Source organism: Trachemys scripta, chromosome 2 (assembly GCF_013100865.1).
Source record: "Trachemys scripta elegans isolate TJP31775 chromosome 2, CAS_Tse_1.0, whole genome shotgun sequence".
In the NCBI taxonomy this organism is placed as follows: Eukaryota; Metazoa; Chordata; order Testudines; family Emydidae; genus Trachemys; species Trachemys scripta.
The window spans coordinates 161,116,715-161,140,220 of NC_048299.1; the positions used below are offsets into that span (position 1 = coordinate 161,116,715).

At 43.1% G+C, this 23,506-nt stretch overlaps 2 long non-coding RNA genes across 3 annotated transcripts in view; one reads left to right on the forward strand and one right to left on the reverse strand.

Moving 5' to 3' along the window:
* LOC117873066 overlaps window positions 1-20,681 on the forward strand; it is a 29,575-nt gene extending 8,894 nt beyond the window's left edge. Inside the window, exons 1-3 of one of the 2 annotated variants that reach the window (XR_004644630.1) lie at window positions 14,221-14,794; window positions 18,945-19,035; window positions 19,472-20,681. This is a non-coding gene — a long non-coding RNA (uncharacterized LOC117873066). Of the gene's footprint in view, window positions 1-14,220; window positions 14,795-18,944; window positions 19,036-19,471 lie in introns of those variants that run through there. The other variant, XR_004644631.1, reaches the window with a different exon arrangement.
* LOC117873067 lies at window positions 4,010-18,408 on the reverse strand. Its single transcript, XR_004644632.1, has 4 exons — window positions 18,305-18,408; window positions 16,197-16,287; window positions 5,857-5,981; window positions 4,010-4,571 (listed from the first exon to the last, which is right to left on the reverse strand). It is a non-coding gene; the product is annotated as an uncharacterized LOC117873067 (long non-coding RNA).
* Window positions 20,682-23,506: the final 2,825 nt, after the last annotated feature.

Sequence of the window (23,506 nt, forward strand, 5' to 3'; positions counted from 1 at the left end):
AGCGGTGAATCCGTTCTCCCCAGCAGCCAGGACCTTTTCATCACCCTAGAGCCAATACCCTCCCAAGGCAGAATCCCCAACCCTGAGGGCGGAGTAGGCATCTCTGGTGAGTGAACATTTGTAACTACAGTACAGGATTTAAAAGCAATAGTGTTTGTTTGATTTGCCCTGAAGACTTGGGCATTCGCGGCCAGTACAGCTACTGGAAAGGTCTGTTAACGTGTCTGGGGATGGAGTGGGAATCCTCCAGGGACATCTCCATGAAGCTCTCCTGGAGATACTCTGAAAACCTTTGCAGAAGGCTTCTGGGGAGGGCTGCCTTATTTCATCCTCCATGGTAGGACACTTTAACACGCCAAGCCAATAGCAAGTAGTCTGGAATCACTGCAGCACAAAGCATGGCATTGAATGGTCCTGGGTTTTGGTCGCATTCGAGCAACCTTTGGCCTATATCTTTCTGTGTTAGCCTCAGGAGAGTGATATCATTCATGGTCACCTGGTTGAAATAGGGGAATTTTTGTAAGGGAACAGTAAAAGGACCCCGTTCATGCTGGGCTGTTTGCACTTGGCTAAAATGGATCATCCCTGAGAATAGCCACGTGGCGGGGGGAAGGGTGAAGGGACCATCCCAAATAGCCACGCGAAGGGATGGGGAGAGGTGTGTGCTGCACATCTACCTGAAAACCGCAGCATCTCCTTTTAAATGGCAAACCCAACCAGCATTGCTTGCTATGGGAAAGGAGGACGCTGCAGTTTGAAAATATTCGCACATGTTTAGGAAGACATTAGAAGCCAAACCTGTGTACCCTTTGGCTTACCATGGCTGCCTGGAAACCGAATTCTGTTGCCCAGCCATGTGTGATGTGTCACCATACCGGCAGGTGCTCAATATAAAAGGCAAAATGCAACTTTGTACCTAAAGCACATGTGCTGTCTGCTGTGAATTGCTTGATTCACTGTGAAAGAGTCTCCCTTTTTGTTCTCAGAAATGTATCATCTTAAATTTTACTCTCCGTTTTTATCCCCCCACAGGTGCAAATGTTTCTATGCTCCCCCTATTATCTCCATCCCTGAGGTTATTGCAGATTAGAAGGCGAAAAATGCACTCGTGATGACATGTTTTCTGAGCTCAAGCAGTCCTTCCGCACTAATAGGGCACAGCTGAATGCATGGAGGCATTCAGTGGCAGAGTCCAGGAAAGCATTAAGTGAGCACGATGAGAAGAGGCAGGATGCAATGCTGGAGCTAATGGGGGAGCAAATGGACATGCTCAAGCATCTGGTGGAGCTGCAGGAAAGTCAACAAGAGCAGAGACCCCCGCTGCATCCACTGTACAACCGTCTGCCCTCCTCCCCAAGTTCCATATCCTCCTCACCCAGATGCCCAAGAACGTGAGGCGGGGGAGGCTCCGGGCACCCAGCCACTTCACTCCAGAGGATGGCCCAAGGAACAGAAGTCTGTCATTCAAACAGTTTTGATTTATAGTGTGGCTACAATAAGCAATGTGGCCTTGTCCTCCCCTACCCCACCTGGGCTACCTTATCAGTTATCTCCCTTTTTTTAATTAATAAAGAAAGAATGCATAGTTTCAAAACAATAGTGACTTTATTTCCTTTGCCAACTGTGATCGAAGGGGGGAGGGTGGTTGGCTTACAGGGAATTAAAGTCAACAAAGGGGGCAGGTTTGCATCAAGGAGAAACATACAACTGTCACACCATAGCCTGGCCAGTCATGAAACTGGTTTTCAAAGCCTCTCTTCTAATCGCCCTGGTCTCTGGTGTTCAAAATTGGCAGTCAGGTGACTTGCCTCAACCTCCCATCCCACCATAAATGTCTGCCCCTTACTCTCTCAGATATTATGGAGCACACAGTAAGCAGTAATAACAATGGGAATATTGGTTGCACTAAGGTCTAACATAATCAGCAAACAGGGCCAGCGAGCTGTTAAATATCCAAAGGCACATTCTGCACTTGCTTAGCCTATAGTTGAACTGGCCCTTACTACTGTCCAGGCTGCCTGTGTACGGCTTCATGAGCCATGGGAGCAAGGGGTAGGCTGGGTCTCCAAGGATAACTATTGGCATTTCAACATCCCCAACAGTAATTTTCTGGTCGGGGAAGTAAATCCCTTCTTGCAGCTGCTCAAACAGCCCAGAGTTCCTAAAGATACGAGCGTCATGCACCTTTCCCGGCCATCACACGCTGATGTCGGTGAAATGTCCCTTGTTATCCACCAGTGCTTGCAGCACCATTGAGAAGTACCCCTTGCGGTTTATGTACTGGTTGGCAAGGTGGTCCGGTGCCAAGATAGGGATATGCATTCCGTCTATCGCCCCACCATAGTTAGGGAATCCCATTGCAGCAAAGCCATCCACTATGACCTGCACATTTCCCAGAGTCACTACCCTTGATAGCAGAAGGTCAGTGATTGCATTGGCTACTTGAATCACAGCAGTCCCTACAGTAGATTTGCCCACTCCAAACTGATTCCCGACTGACCGGTCGAGCAGTCAGGTGTTGCAAGCTTCCATAGGGCTATCACCACTCGCTTCTCAACTGTCAGGGCAGCTCTCATCTTGGTATTCCTGTGCTTCAGGGTGGGGGAAAGCAACTCTCAGAATTCCAGGAAAGTTTCGCAGCCAATGGGAATCATCCCATACCCACAACACTATGTGGTCCCACCAGTCTGTGCTTGTTTGCCAGGCCCAGAATCAGTATTCCACTGTATCAACCTGCCCCACTGCCGCCATGATGTCCCAATTGTCACACCCTGTGTTTTCAGGAACATCTGTCCATGTCCTCCTCACAATCATCCTTGTGCAGCCGTCTCTTGGCCAGGTTCTGCACATACTGCAGTATAATGCGCGAGGTGTTTACAATGCTCGCAACAGCAGCGGTGAGCTGAGCGGGCTCCATGCTTGCCGTGGTATGGTGACTGCACGGGTAACCCAGGAAAAAATGTGCAAAATGATTGTCTGCAGTTGCTTTCACGGAGGGAGGAAAGGAGAGAGGGGAGACTGACGACATATATCCAAAACCACCCGCAACAATGTTTTTGCCCCATCAGGTTTTGGGAGCTTAACCCAGAATTCCAATGGGCAGCGTAGACTGTGGGATAGCTTCCCACAGTGCACCGCTCCGTGAGTCGATGCTAGCCATGGTAGTGAGGACGCACTCCGCTGACTTAATGCGCTTAGTGGGGACATACACAATCTACTATAAAATTGATTTCTAAAAATCGACTTCTATAAAATTGACCTAATTTTGTAGTGTAGACATACTCTAGTCTAATCTAATCCTCCCTAACTCTTACAAGTGATTTTTACTAGTCTCACTGGAGTCACATATTTTTCTCTGCACTTTTCATAGCCTTGTGATGTAAAGTGGACGTTGCCTTAAGCCCTCCCAAGACTCCCACCCCTGTTGTCACAACCCCAAATTTGGTGAATGTTCAGGGGTCTTTGGGTGTCCCAAATCCTGACGGTGGTGCTCCTACTTCTGCATCCATTGAAACATATTGATTTTACACTGGGAGTCAGTTTTACTCCTAGTTTTTTAAAGTGTTGTCTCACCATGGTGGGAAGAGAAGGGAGGGAAGGAGAAGAAAAAAATTAATATAAGAGCTTCATAAACTCAGCGCTCTCTCCTCTTTAGAAAAATATAAATTCACAATGAGTATACAAAGCAGAGGTCAGATAATTTAGCTTTGATAACAAGAGCTTGTTTTTAATGCTAATTAGCCAAAACTTGTACATTGTTTTTAAAAATTAAAATCTCTAATCACTTCAGTTTAAAGTTCCCTTTTCTGTTAAAGATTAAAAAGAAAATATGCAGCCTCTTAATATTTACCTGTCAGGAAATAAACAAAAGCTGATAAAAGAATGAAATCTTAACATAAAAAGAAAATTTAATGAGATCTCATGAACAATTAAAAAGACCATTTGCATTCTTTTAAATCTATTGGAAAAAGAAAAACAAGGAAGGTTTAGCTATAATTACATGCTGCAAAGGACTAGAAAAGAGAACATTAAATGCTTCTCACTGTTCTTCCTAAAACCATGAATAGTGCTACAAGATGCTTATTAGCATGCACGTTGGTGTGACCTGGTTTACCACTGCTCTGCACTTAGGCAGGTGTTTAAAACAGATGCTCAGTCTTTTTTTATCTCTTTCAAAACATGGTAGATGTGCAGAGATTGCACGGTTAGTTTATCTGTGCTCTCTGCTTAAGGTTTTGATGGACCCTTTGCAGGGAATGGCTCTAAAGATCTGGTTCAAATTTTAACCTTTGGAGGTTCTGATGGCAAATAAACACAAAGAACTTCTGAAGGCAAATTGGACAGTGAGTCAGCACCCTTTAGTGACTAAAGCTTGCTACCTTCCAAAATATCTTATGTAGCACTGTGTATGTCTTAGTGTTTTCAACTTTCGTCTTGCTAGTCATTAGTCATTCATCAGATTTCCTCTGCACTTACGTAGCAGTGCCAACAACATCTGCAGCCATCCCGCACTGGCTTTGCCATTTGACAATCTCATTCTGTGGCTGTTGTGCTACTAGATGTATAAATGTCTGAAAGAGAATAACAGATAATGATATCTAGCCACTTTAGTTCCAGAGTTCAGATGTGCTAAAGGGCACAGCCATGAACTTATAAGGGATGTGAGCATTTCTATTGCAGAATGGGAGGACATTCCTTGCTCTAACTCTTCTTATTCATGAGAAATCTCTTGGGGAACTCTGGGTCCAGTCCTGTGAGGTGCTGAGCTTCTCCCATCAAGGTCAACTGACATTGACTTCAACAGGACATCAGGATGCTCAAGACCTTGGTGCATTAGGGCAGTTTCATGCAAGTTTCGTGTTCTCCACACACCGGTTCCATGCATTTTTACCTGGTGTACACTTGCCTGGTGCTCTTTTGATCTTTTTTGTTTTAGGAGCATTTTGTTTTATACCACATGGTACTTACCCACACTTTCCCATTCAGAGTTTACTGCTGTCTACTCACTACTATTTACCTATGATACAAAAGAAGCTATCCACTAAAAGGGGTGTGGAAGGACTGTGACATGACGTGCTATAGAACTGTCATTAGTAGTTTGGTACAGGTTTTGGGATCAGGGTGATTTAGGAGGATAATCCAGTTCTTTCATTACAAGATGCTGCATAGAAAAAATTCTGGATCTATGGACTTCATAAAAAATACTTGTTCAATCTGACAAGCAACATGAAATTGTTATAAAAACAACTAGGGAAGGAATAAGAGCAACCTTCAAAGCATGCAAGGTGTTGAACTCTGATTTTAAATGATGCTTATATAGTTGATGGTTTACTTAGTGGGGGAGTAGAAAATTCTAGTAATACAGTTAGCAGTTATATTGCGCTCAGAAAGAATGCTGTCACGGACATCTCCCAAAGGACTGGATCAATCTAACAAATTGTTTTGGGAGTATCTTGTTATTGATTTATGTACTACCATCACTGCTCAATTGCTTTTTACTCTTTGGAGCTGAGTGGATATCCTAGATTTCCCTCCTACTTATTATATAATGATGGATTGCCTTGTGGGTCAAGTAATTAGACTGGTTAATTTTACTCACCCCAGAAAGGAGCTGCTTAACTATCAGAAATGCAGGAAATTCATTTACACTTGCATATGTGCATTCCAACAAAAGGATAAAAATATTAGATATTTAGAGCACTTAGAAAAATCAGCTGTTAAACAGTAAGCTAGTCTTATCCTTAACTTAAGTGGTTTTAATGCCCCCACACATTTAAGAGGTCCTTTCTAATCAAAGGCATTCCGCACCTTGATATCTGAGTGCCAGGCAACAATTAAAAGTAGCATTAGGCATACCTAAAAGGAACTCTGGTCTCTCCATTTCTATGTGGAAGGAAGGATGCTCTTGTGGATAAGTAGTGGACTGGGTCTGTGGCAATCTGGATTCAGTTCCCAGCTTTATCACACACTTCCTGTATGACCTAAAACAAGTCATTACCTTACCTCACAGTTGTGTTGTGAGCTAAATGCATTGTTTGTGAAGTGCTCAGTACTAAAGGCACAATATAAATGTATAGAAAGATGGGTTCTCTTCAGGGCTGGCTCTAGGCACCAGCGCTCCAAGTATGTGCTTGGGGCGGCACTCCGGCTCCCTTTTTTTTGTTTTTTTGCTTGTGGCGCAAAAAGCTGTGAGCCGGACATGAGCGGAGGTGAGCTGCGGCGGTGGGGGCCATGGGGAGGGCTGCGGGAAGTAACCCTGGGTGGGGGGCAGAGGAACTGCCCCCCCACTGCCACAGCTCATCTCCCCTCCCTTCCGCCTGCTCCGCTTCTCCCCCCTCCCTCCCAGGCTTGCCGTGCAAATCAGCTGTTTTGTGGCAAGCCTGGGAGGGAGGGGGAAGAAGCGGAGCAGCGGTGGCACGCTCAGGGGAGCAGGCGGAGCGGAGGTGAGCTGCGGCGGTGGGGGGGGGAGGGCCGCAGGAAGTAACCCTGGGGGGAACAGAGGAACCGCTCCCCCCACCCCAGCTCACCTCTGCCTCCTCCCCGGAGCGAGCCGCTGCGCCGCTTCTCCCCCCTCCCTCCAGGCAAGCCTGGGAGGAAGGGATAGGAGGGGAAATGCGGCATGCCCGGGGGAGGAGGCGGGGCTGGGGATTTGGGGAAGGGGTTGGAATGGGGCGGGGAAGGGAAGGAGTTGGGGCAGGGCCGGGGGGGGGGGCGCGGTAAAAATGTTTTGCTTGGGGCGATGTTGTGATGTTTCTTATATGTCATCTTAGCAATAGCAATTGAACAATAAATGCAAACTTTAATATTAACTAGTAGAGATGGGCTAGAGCTGCAACAATGGGTAGAATTCTGATTTTGAACCCCTCAGAATTCAGCTTCATAGATTCAGAGACTCTAAGACCATAAGGGGGCCACTATAATCATTTAGTCTGACCCCTATGTATACAGAGGCCATATCATTGTTCAGACCTAGCTATAGAAGGTGCGCCGTTCCGGGCTTTCTTAGATCGTAAACTGTTTGGAGCAAGGTTTGTGCTTAGTGGGCAGGGGAAAAAAATGAATCGTACAGGGCATTATACTAGACATCTCCAGTGTTCATAGCCAGATCTGGGTTCAGATTTTGAACATTTTCCCCAGGTTTTTCCCACATCAAGGGTTTTGACTGGATATATGTTCAAGAGTGACATTCTGGTTTCAAGTTTCCTTGCATGAGGCACTTGCTCCCTCCTTCTGACTGTAACGCACTTTGATTCAACCAATGTGGCCCCTCTCTCTGCTTGTGGATTATCAGAAAATAGATTGCAATTTGTTGTCTTTCAATGTATTATGCGGGTAAAACTATTCGAAGACTTTGCAACAATTATTTTTGTAACTCTGTTGATTGGTTGTGAACACCTTTCTGTGTTTGCTATTGGCAATTCTAGCAGAGTAGATTGATATTGGTCAGCTAATTCACATGCTATTATTTTTGTTCCCTGATTCAATGAGGGAATTCAATTTACTTCCCAAGCAAATACTCACGGAGACAAACACAAATTTGTTTGTGAATAATCTTGCATGCAGCTTTCAAATTTGATTGGTTCATTGACTTTCAATAGAACTTAAGCTTCTAGATCACTTAGGTGCTTTTGAAAATTTTACCTTTCATCTTGCAGTTCTCATTCAGACAGCGTGCTCATTAGTTTCACAGGAGTTTTGTAAGTGTGGAGGATTGGGCCCTACATCTGATTTTCATGACACTTTACATGTACGTGGATCTTGGAAACAAGGGAGTGCAATCTCAGACAGCAACATGGCTCAGTGCCTAGAGCAATGGACTAGGAATCAGTAGACTGTTACGCTCTGAAGAGACTTAAGAGGTTTTAAAATCATTGGGAAGCTCACTATTTATTATTTAGAACAGTTTAATCTAATTTTATTTTCTCACTGTTTCATTGCATATAGGTATTGGGTTCCTCCCTTCCCCCCCTTTGGGGAGTTGCTTTATAGCACAGATAAACCAAAGGCGCTCCAACCCAGATATGTAGTCAGTATTATGCATTTCATTAATAATGTATAACGAGCAAACTTGTTCCTTGTTCAACCTGCTCAGTCTGTCTCCACTGGGCATATGTGATGTTGGATCATTGAAATTCATGTAACAAGTAAGCTTCCCTCTCTCCCCTATTGCATATACTTTTAAATTTGTGTCCTTCATTGCTTTGTTATAATTCTTGAAGGAGGTTTCCTGCTGCTACATCAATGTCACCTTTTGCAAGTGACAGGAAGATTAAGTAAAATGCTGTACATATAATTATAGCCAGGCCATTGGCAGCGAGTGACATGTTGCAGATGACATGGCTAATTTTGCAGTCGAGACATAATGTACGTGGCAAGAGTTACCTGTAGCTGTACTTTTTAAAAGTCGTACTGTCTCCAGAGTAGTGACAGGTAGTGCGAATCTCTTTGATTTACAGGGGTGACAACCAGGATTCCAAGACAAGCTCAGTACAGCCCGTACACATACCTTATGAGAATATCATTAGAGAGTAAGGGGCTGCTCACTGACATTGATCTTAACTGACAACTGATCAGAACATTGCTTGGATAGTGTTTCTTTTATTTATTATTTTTTAAAATTAAAAACAGATGTTTTGTGTCTGATTCTCTGCTCTGAATTATTGGCAGTGCTAAGAAAAATATATAAATAATGTACTATATCTCATGGATTGGGGGGAAGTTCTGACAGCTTTTATGTGCTTATCCTTGCTAAGTTGATCACTTTCTTGTTATGCATGTGTGGAGTGATTCCATCTCAGTTTGTCCTTGACTCTCACAAAGAAGTAATATCACAGCATGTTAGTTAAAATACAAACAAAAAATAAGAATATGGTGAAAATCTCCCATTTAATTTTTTTCCTTTTTCTATAAGTGCAATTTCTTTTAATTGACCTAGCAATAAAACTAATAATGGAGCTTCCTTTTTTACCTCTCTTTATTACTAGCCACTAAAAGTGTCCATGAACCGTAAGCAGGGTTTGAATGAGCTTTCCCCTGACATCTAGAGATGCACTGGGCAAGAGATTTCAGGAATAGGCTGTGTTTGCATAGACACACCAACTCTACCTCAGTGTGCAGCATAATGGAGCTGCTTTGTCAAAATGATAAATTTTTGGCTGGTGTTGGGTCACAAATCATTTTAGTATTTGAATGCAGGAATAATTAAATGTTGTTATCCTTATTGTACAAATAAAGGGCAGCAGAATTTTGCTTTGCATGCCCTGATTGAGTTCACCCTAAACTGAACCTCACTTGCTAAGGAGGTGGTAGAGATGCCAAATTCCAGTGAAGATGAGAGTGGGCAGAGACATGTGTTTTTGCCAGGTGGTGTGGACTTTGCCTAAAGACCATTTGACCTGCCTATTGCCTGTGTTTAATGAGAGAGCTGATTACTCTGAGAGTCCTTGTTTCTGATTGGTGATTCCTAGACCTGACATCACTGCTGAGCAGGTCTAGGGGCTTGGCCTTAGACCTTATGTGGAGACAGTGTTGCAGCAAAAGACAACACAGAAACGGTACTGGCTGTGAGGTTCCCTACTACCTGCTGAAATCACTAAGACCTGGGTTAAGTGGTGGAACCTCAGAACGTGATGTGTAGAGAGAGCAGCAACAGCAAAAGTGGCCAGTGGTGGCTGAGAGACAGGGGTACCTACTTGTTTGTTACAATAGAAATTCAGGTCTTGTTCACACTAGAAGAATATATGGATGGCTAAAGAACTAGAATTATTATGACATTGCAAGCACCGGGGAAGAAAAAAATTGATTGAGACTGTTTAGAGTCTTGGTTGGTGGGGTGGGGTTGCTTGGGTGTCATAAACATCTTGTTTACTACACATTGTGAAAACAGTTGTCCTTTATGAAGGATTCATCTGGTGGTCTGAACGCAGGAGAAAGAGTCAGGAATTCCGAAATCTAAGCCTTGGCTCTGTTAACAAGATGTCCTAATTCCTGCCTCATGGAAAAGCCTTTTGAAAGAAAATCGCCACATGAATGCTGAGTATTGTTCAGTGGGCCAGTTAGTCTGAGGGTAGGTCACAGGAAGGCATGCAAGGATGAGGTGACTAACAAATGTTTTGGATAGACATAGGTTCCGTCCACTAAATTTGGATCCAAGTTAGGATTTAAAAACAAATACAAACCCAAAGTTAAAGGATATTTTGGATCTAGAGTTTACTTCAGACTTCTCATGAGTTTTAAGCAACAAATATCTATGGGTCTGAGTTTAGAAATAGTTCTAAACAGCACAGTATTTGGGGTGTTCATTAAGGCCAGAATATGACAATTTCAATTTGCAAAATGTTTTTAGGTTTCAAAAGTTTTCTTTCCGAGGTGGAATGAAGCAGACTTTTTCAAAATATTGAGAGAAAAAAAAATCAGGCAGAGGAGGGACTTCAACCTTGATCTCCCAGGCCAATGCCCTGACCAACAGGCTATAGTCAGAGCGAGAGACTTGTGTAGAAACAGACCCAGTTTCGACAATGTTTTCCATCAGAAAATCTTTTTGTCAAATTTTCAGGGCAGCTCTACTGCTCACGTATAACCCTAACAAACTGAAAGAAGGGAGGGTGGGAGGAGATGTTGCTACCTAGCAACCAGCAGCTTCAGGCCGGAGAAACTTAAGAAGCATCACTGGAGCACAGCAGGTGGAGTAAATGAGAGCTGAGATGGAGGTGTATGTGCCTGGTTCCCTCTCACTTCCTCTCTGCTTCAAACAGGTCATATTAGTTGGAGCATCTGGTAGGAGTAACTAATGACAGTGAGCTTTTATGAGGAAAAATAGATTAATGCAGGGAAGCTTGAAACCAGAATGTAACTCTTGAACATATATCCAGTTAATACCGTAGATGTGGGAAAAACCTGGGGAAAATGTTCAAAATCTGAACCCAGATCTGGATATGAACCTTCTTGTCTTCCATGATGCAAAAAGTACTGAAGGTGTAGAGGATCCACCCAGATGTGAGCTAAACTCATGGGAGTCGACAGATAGCACAGTGCTTCGCTTTTCACTTACCTGGGAGCCTCTGGAAGCCCCTTTCCAAAGACACTAAACATTTGGTGAGGAATTAGGAAGCAGCCTTTCTATCCAGCATCCTTCCCTTGGAACCTGCTGGAGTCTAAGAAGGCGTTGTGGGAATTAATACTGATCGGCAAAGCATGAATAGTCCCTCTTTGAACAATTTACCCACCACAGTGGTGGTGGGGTTGCCTGGTGGGGATTCCCATCTGATAAACACTGCAGGGCGGCCAATAGGAATATGGTTCCTGAGAGAACCGTTCTACCAATGGGAAGAGGGATCTACCAATCTGTGGGATTTCAAGGCTGTTATCTAATCACTCCCACCAAGACTTCAGACCTTACCCTGTTACAAGGGAGCATTTATTGGACACTTTAGGAGCAGAATTCTGCCCAGCATTACACCCATTTCACCCAATAGAGATAAGTGGTTTTATGTGATTGTGAGGGACAGAATTTGGCCTTAGAAGGTCACTCTCATGGAGTTTTTTGAGCAAACTCTCTTTTCATGGGTTTTCCCATAGGAGGACATAATTAAATCTGAAAGACTAAGACTAATTAGGAGAAGTACTGCCGTGATTTTTTTAAAGGGAGTATTTTTAAAGCTTATTCACATGAAAGTAAGTGACTAGCAGTAATACATCAAAAATAAGAATGCTAAAGGATCTTGAGGGGAAGAGCCATCAATGGACAAGCAGCAGGTGAATAATTTTCAATGGGAAATGGAGTGAATAAGCTAAGAGACTTTCTTTAATAGACTAGCCAAAAAATAGAGGACGATCAATTGCTGCATTAACTGTAGTTGTGTAAAATTTGGCAGTTGGGGTTTGCAGGATTTTGCATGAATGTATGTTTGGTTTCCATCACATTTTTGTCTTTGAGATTCACATGAACCCCAAATGTCACACTTAAAAATTCAACAGAAACTGCCACATTTATCATAGAATCATAGGATGGGAAGGACCTCTAGCTGACCTCTCGCCCAGTCCCCTGCACTGATGGCAGGACACAGTATTAGACCATCCCTGACAGGTGTTTGTCTAACCTGATCATAAAAATCTCCAATGACGGAGATTCCACAACCTCCCTGGGCAGTTTATTCCAGTGGTTAACTGCCCTAATGTCCAATCTAAACTGCCCTTGCTGCAATTTAAGCCCATTTGTATTTGAGTTATGATTACCATATATACTCATTCATTAGCTCATTCATTTATAAGCCGACCTCCCAAGATGGTTTGGTAAAAATAGCAAAAACTGTATGACCCTTTCATAAGCCGACCCTATATTTAGGGGTTGGCAAACTTTGCCTCCCGGCCCATTAGGGTAAGCTCTAATGGGCCTGGATGTTTTGTTTACCTGGCAAGTTCACAGGCATGGAGCCCCTCAGCACCCAGTGGCCACGGTTTGCCGTTCCCAGCCAATGGGAGCGGCGAACCACAGCCACAGAGAGCTGAGGGGCTCCATGCCCGCAGACATGTTTACTCCAGGTAAACAAAACGACAATGTATTAGATATTCAATTCAATTATTCCATAGAGTTTAAAATCATCAAATTTTGGTGTAGACCTGTTTATAAGCCGACCCCCACTTTTTGATGCGTCACTTTTTACCAAAAATATTCGGCTTATGAACGAGTATATACGGTAATTTGAAAAAAATGTTCTAGCTAAAGAGAAAAGATCTTGCTATGTATTAAGGAGAAAACACGTGTTATTCTTGTCCCCACTCCCTCAAAAACAGGAAGAAATTTCAGCTGACATAACTGGATATATTTAATGGACTCCATTTGCAGTCTCCCTCTCTCTCTGTATTTGCTTGCCATTCTGTGCACTATGATCATTGTTTTTTCTTTTGTTTTTTTTAATTTTCCCCATTTTTTAGTGTCTCCTAAGCAAACAATAATGTTCAAATTGGGCTTTCAAACCCACAAGATGTTAGTGGATTTGAAATGAGGTCCCATCACTACACAAGACTATTTAGCTGCACTAAAATTTTGCAAATGTCAGCAAACGTTTTGGTAAATCTGGGCCAAATTCCATTTTTATACCAAAACCTGAAAGCAAACAAAACTTCAGTCTCTCCTGGCTTCATATGATCTTTTCTACAGTTTCACATAGCTTGGCTGAGAACAATAAAATTTATCCAAGATACCTAAAACATTATTGAACAAAGAAGTTATTTAGATTTTAATAAATAAATCTTACTGCATATTAAGATAATATATTCCTTTCATGACTAAGTTACTATAGTGTTAATTAGCAGTTGTTCGTGTTCTAGCATCTTTACATAATTTAAGGTATTAGGTCATCCTAAGATTATTCTGAAATTTCAGAAGAATTTATTTTAATGAATTTGGAAAGTTTGAGCTACTTTAAGTTATTAAAATAAAATAATTTTATGTTAATTTATATTTCAGAAATAAAGGTTAAAATATCCATTCTTTATTTTCTGTTAAATGGAATTAAAATCACAATATGCTATTCTATTTTCTTTGCAATTCCTTTCTATTTTGTGGATACCTGTTTGTTTTTTCCTAGACTGAGGTGCAAGGCAGGGAACAAAAGAAACAACAATCTAGACATACATCCTCAAAATCATACTCAGTTTTCACTCAATTCTTAGTCAGGTATTCCTTGATTTCAATGAGGTTTGGATAAGTATGACTCTCAAGACATGACTGGGTGGCGCAGTCTTGCAAACCTAACTAACACTGAGTGAAAAGGTCTATGTACCACTTCAATTATTTTGAGGATTTAAGTGGTGCATGAGCTTTGTGCTGCACGAGCTCTCTACACTGGCGTGACTTTCACCCACCAAAAGTAAGAATTCCATCTTTAAAGTTGCTACATCTGTCCTCTTAATTGAGCAAGATCTAGTCACCAAACCAGTGTATTCAAGCAGCAGTTGTTTTGTTATTTATATTGCAGTATGACCTAGCCTGTGATAAGGCCCTATTGGGCTAGGGACTGTACAAACATACTGTAGATAACAATCCCTGCCCAGAAGAGTTTGCATGCTAAAAGTAGATGACAATTGGATGAGGTTGAGAGAGAGGGAGAACAGGAAAACCAAAACAATGTTTTAACATAGACTTGGTGAGTACTCAAATGATAGCCAACCAGCAGCAGTAATCATCATATTATTGTTACATCCCAATGGTCCCCTCACTTAGGGAGTCCCCGGGGAATTCAGATTAGCATTGTATGTGGCTAATGCTGTTGCAAGCATTGCAAAGCATTTTGGGGAGGGTTGTTAAAGGTGTGAGAGTGGGAAATGGAAGCTTTCTTTGCAGGAGTACGAGAGACCAAGGGGGTGGGGGGAGAAAGAAAAAAGCAGAGAACGGGTTAACTTGGCACTTTAGCTAGCTCCGTGTGAAGATAAGATGCTGGCCCTGGCCCAAGGTCATGGGCTCGATGAGAAATCTACAAACAAGAAATCTACAGCTGCCCAGTCATGAGAAGAGGAGAACTAAGTGAAGCACAGCTGCAAAAATAGCAGCAAAAACAGAGCGAATAAGGCAGTGACAGTGAAGGCCAACAGAAGGAAAACCAAATTTTTCAGAGCCGGTGTGTTTTGGGCAGCCGAGAAGGCCACAGCAAGCTGATTGGAACTGGTACAAAGAGCATCAGGCACAGAGGGCCCTGGATGATGACACCCCCAAAGAAACCCAGGACTTAAAAACCTCCCGAGAGCTGGAGCAATTCAGAGATTACAGCAGATTCTTGGATGACTTGGGCCCAGGGTAAAAAGACCCATTCACCCCTCCCCCTCTTCTTCTTACTTTACATCCAGGCCTGGCCAGTTTTGGGTAGTGCATGTGTGAGTGAGAAAGTGGGTTAGGACTTGGGGCTCTAATGCTTTATTTCTTCCCCTGAGTGATGTGGGAGTATTCCGAGCACTCTCTGATGTATTTTATTATTTTATTAATAAAGCTTTAAAATTTAGACACTTGGTGTGCCTCGTCATCTCCTCTCTCAAAAGAGCCTGTGGTCTCAGGCTGATCAGCTGTGGTCCAGGCAAATTGGTAATGAAAATCTGTCACAGTTTTAGTGAAAAATTGCGGGGGGGGAGCCCTGCGGAGCACACCAACTGGTCTGCCCTTGATATTTCATGTTTGCTCTGCCTAGCACTGTTGGTATTTCATGTTAAGGATTTTATAATTACAGGTGTACCCCACCCTCAATTGTAGCATAGCTGAGAACCGGAGGGAGGTTTAGCATTCCTTTCTCCACCCTGGTCAGCGGGGGAAGGGTGCCGGTGGGTCAACCCCCGGTTGTAGAAGTGCCGGGTGCTAGGAAAAGGACGTAGAGATCCTCGCTCCAGGAGAGAATCCTTGGTCTGTACACCCTCAGTTGTAGAAGGGCTGAGTGAAAGAGGAGAACTTAGGGTTTCTCGCTCTGCCCCTGAGGGGGTTTTGCATTTGGTGTATGGACCCTCAGTGGTAAAAGGCCAAGCAATATGGAGGGAGGCTTAGCATCTCTCCCTCTGGCCCAGTAAGGCAACATTGGAAGCTCCAGTGCTGGCAAGAGCAACATGAAATCTCAAGTAATTAACAAACCTTAAGAGCTGTACTAATGAATTGTATCATGTTCAGGAAACAAAGGGGTACAGCTGTGGACTCGGGAGTCCCGCAGTCATGGGCGATGGCATCAGGAGCGCGGACACAAGAGTCCAGCTGCCCGGTCAGCTGGCGTCATGGGAGGCAGGTGGACCTGATGCCCGAGCCGCAGGGGAGGCAGCAAAAAGGGACGGGACCCTGCTGCCTCTTTAAAAGGGGAGTAAAGACCTCTCCTGGCTGGAGAGGGCTCTCACCAAGAAGGAATACAATCCCTGGTGTTCCGTGGTGAAACTTCAAAGCAGTGTGCATTCTTGGCAGGACTTGTTAGACTTGTATGCCGAGTTGAAAAGCAGAAGGGCAAAAACTTGGGGGCAGATGTGGGATTAATTTGGACTGCAGCAGCCATGTGGTATCAAATGTTGTTGGAAAAGAAAGAGGAGTTGGGAAGAAGTGTGTACCCAACAATGTGGAAATTGAGCAACTAAAAGCGCAGATCACTAACCAGGCAGCAAACCAGGCCTATGCCCAGTACAAGTTGCAAGCCTTAAGACAGGACTTCCGGGCAGAAAAGGCAGAATGCACCCACCTGGAAACACTGGTTAAGCAGGTACTGGTCCTTCAGGAACTTGTCAAAAACTTGATTATCCGTGCTCAGCATACGCCGCAACGCCAGTGTGCTTGCCATGAAAAGAAAATGAAACAGTTAAAACATCAATTGGCCGTGCATTCGGTCCAGGCAGCAAGCCCCACGGAGGATGATTTGGGTGACCCTTGTGAGGGCTGTGATCTCTCCCTTCATGAGGATCCTCAATTTTGGGCAGAACCTTGTTGTACCCCTATAGCGGCCCTCATTAAGACTGAGGAGAGATCCAGCGGGTGAAGGTGGGGAGAAGGTCGTATGTACAGCACCCCCAACTATGAGGAGAGCACCCATGGTGGTAATATGAAAAATTAGAAAAACAGGATTGGGCCCAGACAAGCAGGCAGGCAACAGATAAAAAATTTGCAGGAGTGAAAAAGGGAATAAGTGCAGACATGGGGAATTTAAATCCCTATAACAGTACTTAAAATGGTAAAATCTACATTAATTAAGGTGTCATTTTGGGAAATAAGCAAGTGATTTAAGAAAAAAAAAGTTAACTCTGCAGAGGCTGGAGAGAATTAATCAGTTAAATGTTGTAAAAGGTGTTATGAAAAGAAAATTCTTGGTTTCTTTGCAGCCATTCTGAAGGAAAATGGGCCCTTTTCCAAAGAAATGTCTGTAAATAATCTAGGCAAAAAGGGTTACCTAAGTAAAATCATTTGACTATGAAAAAGTTAGTCAAATTTGCTTAAAAAAAACAAAAAACAAACAAACAAAAAACACTCCTAGTGTTTTGCAGGTTTAAAATAAATTGGTGTTTTAAATAATACCACTAAAATCCATTTGAATCTTCCATTCAAAGTTGCAAAACCAAAAAACACTTTTGCCAGACACAGGTAACTAGTGTTGTTTAACTTTGGTATTTAGCATTTAACCCTGGAGGTACCTCAATGCTTTAAAAATGTAACCTGTTATAAATAAAGACCAAAGTCGTGGCTGCAGCAGGGCAGTCAAAGCCAGAAAAATGGGGGGGGGGGAGAATGAAATCTGGTTTTTTGAAACAAAATAGCAAATAAAAGCTGTACTAAAAAAAAAAAAGAAAAAACGTGCTTCACACTGAGCCTTAAGGTGGCTCTGTGTAATCAAACTGTCACTTTGCCAAGGGGAGCCACAATAGGTTGTATTTTCTTTTTCAAATCACTTTGTGTTTTGGAAGCAGGAGTCAAAAGTTAAAAGTAATCAAAACTCGGGTGAAAGTTAATTGTGTCCCTTTTAAGAAAAAGTCTCTAGGCTACTGATGGCTTTGAATCCAAACGCAAGCCACAAAGGGTCTGTGTTAATGCAAATTACTGAACTAATAAAGCTAAAAACCATTAAAATCTGGCCTGCCTATAGAACAAACACAGGAAAATATGGGGGTAGTTCCTCTGTTTCGCCTGCAATCAGCAAGGGTATTGCTAAAGAAATAAATATTTTAAGCAATAATTTGTCACACTCGCCACCCCCAAGGGTAGAAGCATGTTCTTTTGTCTTTCAAAAAATCAGAAAAAGCTAATGCTAGCTGAAGAGGAACCCAGAATACCATAAATCTACTGTCACAATAAAAATTGTGTTTTGGTGTTCTATGTTGTGTTTTGGGTTATTTGTCTTGTTGCTAGCATTGTTGTGTATTAAATGCTGCAGAAAAACATCCTTAGGCAGCAGACAACATATTGGGAAAAATTGGTTTTGAATCAGGAATTATAAATACTTTAAACCTGGAGGTAATTAAGAATAAATTAAGCTCTTTGTCCCAGCTACAGAAAAGCCTAATACGGAAATAAATGAAAATAAAAAACCATACTGCTATAGCTATGAAATGTACTGAAATGCAAATACTTGCTTTGTCCACCTTGGAACACACAACATGTATGAGGTAATATTAGGAAACACTAAGGTTTTAATACACTTGCTAAAGCTAAATAAATAAATAAATCACTAATTAATACTTATCAGTACAAATGAATGCAATATGTTTCTAGCATAGTAAGGTCAAACCTTTTAATTGGAAATTGTTGTTAAAATCGCACACCAACAGGCTCTGGAAGCAAAGATATGAAAAGTTAACTCACTCCCCATATTGCACATGAAATCCTTCTGTCTACCCCGGACCTCAAACCAGTGGGCTGGGGAGGAAGGGAAGCAATTGAACACCAAAGGTGGTACCGAGTGGGTATGCTTGTCCTTGCCTGTTGCTCCAGAGCCCTGTAGTAAAGACATTTTACTAGAATCCTGTATGTGGGATGAATTGAATAATAAAATCAAAGTCCTGTATAATGGGCAATGGGTATGTGTTAATTCCTGGAAAAAGGATTTTAAAAGGATGAAAATGTTAGCAACCCACTAGTAGACAAATGTAAATGTAATGTAAGTACTGTGTTTACCAATAATCACATTTACTGTTTGCCACCACCAAAAAGTCTCAGCTTTGCCCAGCTGAGGAAGGAGCTACGTAAAACCCGTGAAGTTGTAGAGACCACTTTAGATAAGAAAAAGGCCAAACGTAAGATAATCGTCAGTAAAGACATCTGGGGATGGCAAATTGAAAACAAGGTAATGTTGCAAAAGCTGGGGAAGGCGGCCCACACTCTGGAAGTGGTGGGTCTGTACTCCATTGTAAATAGCATCTCCCCAGTAGTGTACCAGCTTCAGCTACCAGGCAAATTGAAATGGGCGCATGCCAATTAGCTCAAAATATATGTTTCTCCCTAGGTTTCTGGTCATGGCATCATGGGCTTCGGTTGCCTGAACCATCTGGGTTTCCAGTTGGCCATGGAATTCTCGGGATGATCATAATTATGAGGTGGGAAAATACCACCAAAGGCTCTCCCTGGTTCGAGCTGCTGATGGGGCCTGAGCCATCGTGTGGCACAAGGCTGGAGGGAAGGTGCCTTGGAAACAGTGCATAGTCCGGATAAACACAGCACAGCCATAGCAAAATACCTGGTGGGTGGCCCCAAGCCTCCCCTGAATCCCATTAGGACAAACCCTGTTCCTCCTGTGACGGCCTAAAGTAAAAGTGAAATGGAAAGCCTTTTGGCAAGCAATAGCAATTACTAATCTTGAAATGTAATATGGTTGTTGTAACCTCCTAAACCAAGCAAACAACATCCGCGATGAAAGCCGGGGAGGGCTGTAATGGGACAACTAATAATTTAGGGAGTTTTCATCCATGCCTCAGTTTCCCCAATAGGCGCATTTATGTTGTTCTTTTTCCTTCCCTCTTGCTTTGCTAACAGGACAAAGCAGTAATAGCAAGAGCCCAGGGACACCCCGAACAGAAGTGGTGGAACTGCTCTTGCTGCTTCAAGCCTGCAAAATTCATCAGGGAAAGAACATCTATGTATAATAACACATCTCTATGGAAATCCTTAAGTCTCCATTGTTTCTGGCTTCCTTTATTAATTTTACCAGTGTCCAAAATTGGCCCTGGTAAAAGAAAAGGTCAATTATCCAGTGGCAGGAGAAAGGGGGGGGGAGGGAAATTGTGGCTTAGCATCCTAGAAAGGTGGCATCATGTATTATCTGGGATGGGGTGGTCCATGTGAAAGGTGGCTCCCTCCAATAACATGGCTAAGCGGTATGTGCTGACTACATCTTCTATCAGCACATATGGATTGCAAAGGGCAACACTTGGCAGCTGTAGCCTATGAAGCCCCCTCAAATGGTGTGTAAAGAAAAGGCAGTGCCAGGCCGCTTTTATGAGATAGGTCAACACAACTGGTGGGAAGGAGAGGCATCGGGATATGCTCCCACTAAGGCCCATGTGTTTACCAATACCTCTGCGTGTGTTTGGAGGACCACCTACCCCAGGGTGCCTCTCTACTTGTGGTTTAAAATCACGAACACAAAATTTTTCAGTGCATTGGCCCATTGTTATGCAACAAACTGTTAATGTTTCTAACAATGTTGTGTTTAATTTTTCATGGATAATGCCTAATGTGTTTCTCCCATAGGCACACACCCAAGAGCAACTTTCCGTATTCCAGACAGATGCCTCCTTCTCCACGGTGTTAAAACACACATTTAATCTGGAGAAATCTGCCTTTGCCACCGCCATTCAAATGGGGCATCTATGCCAACAGGGGGATGTGTTATGCTATGTAACTAATAAAGCCAGAAGTCATTAGGGGCTAGTGTATGCAATTGTTGCTATTCTAACAATCTTGTGTATGCTATATTGCTGTTTATGTAGAAGGCCAATAGTAACCCTTGCGGCTATACCAGGGTGAGGATGGAAACCTAAATAATGACACCTCCCAACAAAACGTTGATTCAGAGTCAATGGGGGGAGTGTCACACCCCAATGGTCCCCTCCCTGGGAAAGGCAGATCAGCATTGTATGTGGCTAACGCTGTTGCAAGCATCGCAAAGCATTTTGGGGCACAACTCATCAACTATCTAGTATGGTAGTTTAGCCACTGGTTTACCTACAGGATCACCAAAGGGCAAAAAAGTTCTGTTTCCATTTGAAAAACAGAACAATAAAAATGAAGATTAAATCTTGTTGTGTCACTAAAAAGCAGATTTAGAATAAAATTTTCTCTGGGGGGGGTGGGGGCAAGCTAGTTTTGAATCAAAATAGTCATTTATAATCCATACACTGGAAAACCAAATAATAAGGAAACTAGAAAAATAAGTTGTTAATGAAACAATGAAAAATAATATAGGAGGGTGAAGACCCACAGAAGGGTGGTTCTTGAAGCTGTCCATGCTGGATAAATAATGAAAAAATCACTGGCCCGGAGATAGAGACCTAGTATAAGAACGACTCTGTAGCCTGATGGTTACAGCACTCACCTAGGAGGTGGGAGACCCAGGAGAGAGGGTGGGACTTAGTATACACTCCCCTCGCCCCCATCTTGGCATTGCACACTGGCTAGCTCATGTGAGGAGCCACCTAGAGTGCTGGCTTTTGAGTGTTCCATTCTGAGGTGTCAATCTCTCTCCATTCATTGTAGAGGAACCCTAGGTGCTGAACTCACGTTTTGTGAATCTAAGGGCTTGTCTTCACTACCCGCCGGGATCGGCGGTAGAAAATCGATCTCTCGGGGATCGATTTATCGCGTCTCGTCGGGATGTGATAATCGATCCCCGAATTGACGCGCGTACGCCACCAGCCCAGGTAGGAGTAAGCACCGTCGACGGGAGCTGTGGCGGTCGATTTGCTGCCGTCGTCACAGCGGGGTAAGTCGGATCAGATACGTCGAATTCAGCTACGCTATTCCTGTAGCTGAATTTGCGTATCTGAAATCAATCCCCTCCCCCGTAGTGTAGACGTAGCTCTAATGATTTTCTGTCTAGGTACCTAAATGTTAAGCATGGCAACACTGAGCATCACCATGTTTAAGTTCCTTTGTGAATATAGCCCCAGCTGTTGGTGGTGTTAGAGCAGATGTATTTTGTTTATTTTAAATGTTTTATCATTACTTGTGTGTATAGTGCCTAGCACGATTAGGTCCTGATCCCTGACTAGGGCCTCTTCTTGCTACCACAACACAAATAATTATGATTTTTTTAATAAAGGCATGTACTTACCAGCAGCTTCAGGGAGTCTCATAAATAATCACTACGATCTGTACTATTTATTAGTAGTTAACTAAATTCTTCCAGTGTTGCCATTCGAGATGTGCATCTTTCAGTCCATGGGTTAAAAACCTCTTTAGAAAGCAGAAAGCAATAGGCATTATGGGTCACAGGTGCACAGTCACAGATCTAAACCTTCAGAACCAAGGTTGTTAAAGATGGGGCTCATAGCTATGCCTATAGTTAGCTACCTGACACTTTCCATGGTAACTCTTTTTGAAGTTGCTTTGATAAGCTATAAGAAAGCATTCAGTTGAAATGTTCTATGCTGGATGTCTGTCAGAGGCTAAATTGTTCTGGAACATTTAAGCAAAAAAGAAAAAAAAAAGCAGTGCAGCAATTTTGCCAGATGAGGTTAGAGAAAAATATATGGTCTTGTCCAAGTTACATTTTTACAGTGCTTTCACTGATCCTCCATTCTTTTGAGCAGACCTGAAATTTGGTTGGGGCGGGGGTGGGGGGAGGTTGTCCTGGTTTTAGGGATGTGCCTTGTGATGTCCCTGTGAAAATGTGCCCAACTATGGCCAAGTTGTGAGTTTCTGAAAATCTGTTTGCACAGACTTGTTAGTTTGACAGAACATGCTCAGGCCATACAGAATCTTCAAAGAATTTATCTGTCACTTCACAGCTCTTATAAGCTGAACAGACAGTAATATACTATCCCACAGAGTCACTAAGTACACTGGAAGCATGGAGGAGAAGGATTCTGACTGGAATGCAGAGGGGTGAGGAGCCAAACCTGGGGTGTTGATGAGGGAGTAGACTGAGGTAAGGCGCCAGGGGAGACAGGGATGAAGACCCAAGGGGAGTGTGTGTATGTGGCAGGACAAAGAACCAGAGGGAGGGTTGGTTTGTAGGTGTGTGTGTGATGTGAATTTGGACAAGAAGCTGATGGGAGCATGTAGGGTGGAGGATGAGCTAGGACAGAGGACCTGAGGGGAGTGTATGTAGAGGGGTGGGGTGGAAGAAACTGGGACAAAGACAGCTGGAGGAGACAGGGAAAAGGGATCAAGCTTAAGGAGGACAGGGATATAAGGATCTTGAATCATTAGAGTACCCATTCCCTATCAAGTCTGGAAGAGAACCCAGGATTTCAGTGTCTCAATATTTGTCTGCTGTCTAGCAAAGTGGCTGTGAAACCTCTGCAAAATATAGGCCTCATCTCCCTCTAGTGGCTGGGCCACATACTGGATAACCTCCTATTGCTGTCAGATACTCCATTAGCTCAAGTAGCAGAGCTCACTGCTCTAATCTAAAGGTTCCAAATCTTCTGATGGCCCACATGGAAATCTATATGGTACAGTATGATGGAATTTTGGGAGAAGGTTCAGTTTTGTTTTGTTTTTTAAACCTACAAAATTACATTAAACAACTACATTAAAGGAGCATTCAGTTTGCAAAGTCAGGCACACTGAAAAACCAGGCACTTGGCATCTCATTTTGGACACCTAAAAATTGGTGTACACTTCTGATATTAACTTCTCTGTGCCTTATTCCCCAAAGTATAAATTCAGGATAATACTGTGGTGCTTTCTTGGGTGCCCTAGACTGAAAGTCACCTTGTTATCTCTCTCCCTCCAGCTAGAGAAAGAATTGCTTGTGCTTAAGTGGGCATCAGCTCCCTGGCACTACCAGTCTGTTAGCCACCCAAACAATATCCTCAGGGCAATGCTAGCCCTCACTATGTT